Below are 5999 nucleotides of genomic sequence, written 5' to 3'. Positions count from 1 at the left end.
GAGCATGTGTCTGTGTGTGTGAATGTGTGTGTGTGTGTGTGTGTGCAAATGTAAATTTGCCCTTGTTGTGACTGTGTGCAGGCTGTGTTCACATGTGTGTTTCAATCTTGTCCTGAGTCTTCCACAGCTCACAGAACAAGGGCCATCCCAAATGTAAAGATAACCAGGCTCCAGGGAAAGCCCAGACCAATAGCCTCAGAGCGTTTATCTTGGTGAGATGGTAGGAAAGGAGAGGAATTTTGCTTCCAGGGGCTTGTGTGATTTCAATCTTCCAACGACATCTAAAGAAAAAACCATGGTTTCTTATCAGATTTCTGGTGCGTGGCATGTGAAGAGGCAAAAATAAGGCATCAGTTGTCAGCAGTCAAACAAAACATATGAATAGATACAGAATAAAGTATTTACATTGAAAATTGTCACATGAGTTACAATTCTTACCAGATTAGGTATAGAGGAGATGGGCCTCAATATAATAAAGGCCACATTTGAGAAGCCAACAAGTGACATCATGCTACACAGAGAAAATTTCAAAGCTTCTCTTCTTACTTCAGGACCAAGACAAGGGCTCCCCTCTGACTACTTCTATTTATCAAAAATAGTAGTCCCTGTCAGAATAATTAGACAAGAAAAAGAAATTTAAAATGTCTAAATCAGAGAGAAACAAGTTAAAATGTTTCTCCTTTTCTGTATGCAGATAACATAATCTTGCACATAGAAAACCATAAAAACTGTATGAGAAGCTAATAGAACAGGAATTCAGGAAAGATGTAAAATACAAAAGCAACACACAAATGGCTGGTGCTCCTGCACCTTCTCATCAGAGTGTCTTCGTGACTCTATGGGGCTCTTTCAGAGGGAAGTGAGGAAAGAAAACTGGAACTGGCTGAACATCAACATGATGACAACCTAATGAGACAAGAGCCCCCAAAGTGTGTGTCCTTGGTCTCGGTTAACCTCCTATCATGTTCCCAGGTAACTTTCCCCCACAATGTGGCACTGAGTCAGGTGCAGGTTTCAGTTGACCAGCACCATGTGGGGACCTGGTGACAGCAGTACCAAGGGTCACATGTGTAAGGGTTTGGCTGGTGACTCAGGCTGTGCAAGAATTCACCACTACATGGAGAGGTACAGAGAGGACTTTTATTTTACTTTCCAAAAAGAGAAAGATCTCATGTATCTCTCACTAGTCAATACAGGGCAGGCAAAACACCTGGCTTCCACTTTACAAGAGTAATGGCTGCTATTGCTCGGTGACAAGGAATTGAGAAGGATTTGGGACTGAAGTTGGGCAGATACCAGGGGGATTTTCTTATAAAGTTTCATTGTGTTGCTTTCCAGCAGACTGTCTGGTAGATGTCCCAGGGAGGTGTCTCATCAGTACTTTCCCCAAGCCTGTAACATGCTTACAGCCCAAGGTATGAGGGTTTACAAGGAGGCTTGTTTGAAGGGGAGTAGTGAGGGGAACTTTCTACTAACCTGAGACTCCTTGGTGGGAATGAACCCTGAGTTCTGAAAACAGCAGAGAGGGATGCAAGAATGTAGCCTTGAGAGTAGCTCCTCTTGTACCTCAGTTTGAACAGAGGGGGTGTTTGAATCAGAAGAGCTAAGAATTTTGGGTTTTAATGATCAGGAGATTTTCATAAATTATGGTGGCCGCTGGGATGAAACAGAAAGGCCCTTTTCCTGTCCGTACAATCAGTTTTCAAGTCACAACACTTTCATGACCTAAACTTACTTATTTCTAAACTAGAGGCCTGGTGCATGAAAATTCGGGCACTCGGGGATCCCTCAGACCAGCCTGACCCTCTCACAACCCGGGACCCTTCGAGTAGGGTCCCTAGGCCTGGCCTGAGACCAGGACCTATTGGGGCTTTCCTTCCACCTGCTTCAGGCAGCTGGCCCCACCCCCGCCACTGCCACTGCTTGCCCTCTGTGCTGTGCTGCTCCCCCCTCCCCTGCCACCAGTGGCCTCCCTCTGCAGGCAACAGGCTGGGGTGTGATGGCTTGGCTGGGCTGGACCTCCCTCTGCTGGGCAATCACTGTCCAGCTGAACACCTGCCACAGAGTTGCTGCTGGTGCCCTGGGCCTCCCTCTTTCTTTGCTTGGTGGTAAGGCCAGCCCGGCAAGGGGTTGTGGTGGTTCTGGTCTCTGCTTCTTCCATTCGTTACACTTATGGTGGCTGGCCTTTTATTATATAAGATCATTACTGATATCTTCATGAAACACACCGGGTTATGCCTGAGATTCTTCTATATCCCAAAGTAGGAAACTGGATCTACAACAAAGTCTAGAGAATAAACACCACAAAGGAGGCTGTGCAGCCACTACACGTCCAGCACCAAACTCCCCTGAAGGAATAGGACCCGGGAGCTCTGTCTGTGTCTCTATAGTTCATGCTTCTGGTTCCCAGGGACCCGCACAGACACTCCTCTCTCCCCAACACTTGGTCCACTGCTCTAGGCTGACACTCTTGTCTTAGTTTATCCTCTGATCACCTTGTAGGGAAAATAGTGTCAGGTGGAACTTCCCGTGTCCTGAACATGAACCTCCTGCACTTTTCTTTCTCGGGTTGTTAGGGTTGGTTCACCTTAGTGTGTTCATTATTGGTGACTGTCAAAGGCATCTCAGTTATATTTTGACCTCTATTTTATTATATTAATTGTTCAAATTTTTATTTTGATTCACAGTATGAGAACTGGACTTTTAAAACAACTGAATTTTATGGAAAATGAAGAGCAAATAAATTAGACCCATGTTAAAGTAAAAGATCAGCCAAATGTCTAATCTTAAGGATATGAGATCCATAGATAACTTTGATTCCACAGTCATTTTAAGAAGTCGAAGTCCTGCCCTGACTGATTTGGCTCAGTGGATAGAGTGTCAGCCTGCGGACCGAAGGGTCTTGGGTTCAATTCCAGTCAAGGGCATGTACCTTGGTTGCGGGCATATCCCCAGTGGGGGGTGTGCAGGAGGCAGCTGATGTTCCTCTCTCATGGATGTTTCTAACTCTCTAGTCTATCCCTCTCCTTTCCTTGCTGTAAAAAATCAATAATATATATATATATTTTAAAAAGAAATCAAAGTCCTGCCCTAACCAGTTAGGCTCAGCGGATAGAGCGTCAGCCTGCGGACTGAAAGGTCCCAGGTTCCAATCTGGTCAAGGGCATATACCTTGGTTGCAGGCACATCCCCAGGAGAGGGTGTGCAGTAGGCAGCTGATTGATGCTTCTCTCTCATCGATGTTTCTAACTCTCTATCCCTCTCCCTTCCTCTCTGTAAAAAATCAATAAAATATATTCTAAAAAGAATAGGAATAGGAACACTCTTTAAATAATTTAAAAAGAAGAAGTTGAAGTCCTTTGAACAACGTTGCTATGAACTGGTTCAGAGCATAACAACATATAGGAAAGCTTAACAAGGGGGGTGATCAGTACACGTTTCCTTGGTGCTGCTTTGATGATGTCATCCACATGCAGAATCATGTCTGCTGCTTCAGTTGCACTCAGAAGAACCTGCCACTTCACTTGGACACTGTCTGTGATGCCCAGCATTGCCATCACCAATAGCACCTTCCTTCATATCCAGTCCAGCAGTTGTATTGCCTTCACGATGGGCAGCTCAGAGCTGTGCCACTAGGTCTGCAGTGTCAGAGCCTGCATTGTCAGCTCTAACAGTAGGCAACATCCTCAGTGCTTAAGCCTAAAAATCCATTGCAGCAGCTTCGTTCCCTGATGTTTATTGGCAGCTGAGCCATCAGCAGCTCAGAACAGCCTTCTCCATAAACTGTTCTAGAAGCCTTCACAGTCTGTGCAAGAACACAAAGAGCATCATGCAAAGATCTTTCTGCTTCATCTAAAATCTGCTGAATGGCTCCACGAAGAACAATAGTGTAAGCCTCACCAAGGGCTACCCCAGAAACATGAATGAGGTGTCTTCTCCAATCATGACTTCCTCAATGAGCTTGCAACTTCCAACCTTCACTAGTTCTGAGTGGTCAAAGGAAGATGCAATTTTACCACCCGTGACAAGAGCCAGGTGTTCTACATGTTCATACCCCAGCATCACCAAAAATCAGCTCAGGATAATTAGAAATTTATTGCCTGTTAATAAAGCAATTTACCCCATGCTTAAGAATACCTTCAACTTTCTTCTTCATTTTTTTCCTTTTGCACTTGTTTTATTTTAGCAATCTTTGCTGTAAAATCAAACCTTACACGAGAACCAAATATCTTTATTTTGTCTATATTCATACCAGTATTTGCAATAAGAATTTTAGCATTTTCAAATCCTTTTGGTTGATTAACTGCATTTTTTTTATCCAAGAGAAAGCCTTTATCTAAATAGGAATCCACCAGACTTCCTCCTAGCTTCTTGATGACATGAATTGCCTCCAGATTACCAGAGCCCTTCAATCAGAGAACTAGAAGCTGTTGTAGAGTGATCACTCACTTTGTAGAGTGATCTTTGTGATGAGTAAGAAGTTTTAAGGATAATGTTGTTCCTGCAATGTTCATTACATCTTGGCAGGATTTATCTTCATCAGAACCATGATCAACTGCCAAATGGAACAGAGCCTATCTGGCTGCCTTTGTGGCTTCTCTCCAACCCGCAATGATGGTCTGAAGATGAGTCTTTTTTGAAATTAAGTGTTCTGCTTTCCTTAGTCATTCTGCTGCTAAAACAGGAACAGAGGTAGTGCCACCTCCAACTTCATCATCTTGAACCCTTGACGTATCAACTAACACTTTAGCTGCTGGATTACCAACACCGATGCTTTTAGGATAGTTGCAGGATCATTGGTCACCATAAGAGAGGCATTCCCTCCACTGCTTCCTAGGATTGTGTCCATGCCTTTGGGTCCCAAGTTCCTCTTTACCAAGTCTCCCATAGCGATGGACCAATAAAGGAAGACAGACGAGCTGTCTCTGCTCTCTGTTTATCAGCACGAGCCTGGAAGATGTTGACAGGCACCAGGGAAAAGGAAGCCATGGTACCAAAGAGGTGGCCACTCGTGCTTCTCCCTCTCAGCTCTCAGCCTGGATCCCAGGGGAGAGAAGACGGATGTGACACAACAGGCTCTACATAGGAAGCAGGGCCTCAGCAGCTCACAGCAGAAGGGTTGACCTCTATTTTCTTATGTGACCACGTCTGATTTTTCCCACAGGGTCTACCACTATCACTCCAATGCGATCAGTGTCCCTCCACAGTTGCTAATTTCCACAGCGTCACAGCTCATTTTCCCAGTAGATTCACTCCTTCCTTCCTGGGAATGAGATCACCTGAATAACCCACACACACCCACATAAGCTCAGGCACACATGGTGTATTTCCTTCTCTGTGCTCAATAGTGTGTTCCAGTCTCCATCCAGGCACACTTTCCCCCTCTAGCCAGGTCGTACCCGGCACATCTGTAAACACCAAGGGACCAGGGACCCTGATGAGAGCGGCCTCATCTGCTCTGGATGTCAGGTGCTCTCCCCGCTGCGGCCCTGGGCCAGGTCAGCCCCCATGTCCAGGTTCTCAGCAAAGGCCCAGCATGTTCTCCTTGAGCAGCTCTTGGGGGCTTTTCAAGGAGCTGTATCCAGGAGTTAGAGTTTATGACTTAATCATCCAACAAGATTATTGACCACCCAGGTTGTAAGACTTTGCACTCAAGAATTTGTTCATGAAAAAATGGAGGAAATAACCTTTCAAAGGCTAAAAGGAATGGATGAAAATCACTCCCTGCAGAGGTGGGCCAACTTCCTCCTGTACCAGAGCAAGGAGAGCTGTGTTGTCTTCTCCACTGTGACTTACTCATATGATCTCAAGCACAATCCTAGAATTCACAGGCACAGGGTCTCAGGAGCTGTATTTAAGGGGCCCGGTTCATGGACAGGGAATTGTCCTCTGTCCATGGTGAATTTGGAACTGTGCTCGCCGCTCCCTGCAGCTCCACTGCCAACAGTCAGGGAGGGTCCCCCACAAATATCAGAAAACATGTTCCTGAGCTACACAGG

The 5999-nt window shown here is 45.4% G+C and overlaps 1 pseudogene; it reads right to left on the bottom strand.

Moving 5' to 3' along the window:
* Positions 1–3434: 3434 nt before the first annotated feature.
* On the bottom strand, positions 3435–4989 carry LOC102424400 (annotated as a pseudogene).
* Positions 4990–5999: the final 1010 nt, after the last annotated feature.

Source organism: Myotis lucifugus, unplaced genomic scaffold (assembly GCF_000147115.1).
Source record: "Myotis lucifugus unplaced genomic scaffold, Myoluc2.0 scaffold_4472, whole genome shotgun sequence".
Taxonomy (NCBI): domain Eukaryota; kingdom Metazoa; phylum Chordata; class Mammalia; order Chiroptera; family Vespertilionidae; genus Myotis; species Myotis lucifugus.
The sequence above is the reverse complement of the archived record's forward strand: the minus strand, read 5'-3'. Positions and strand labels throughout refer to the sequence as shown.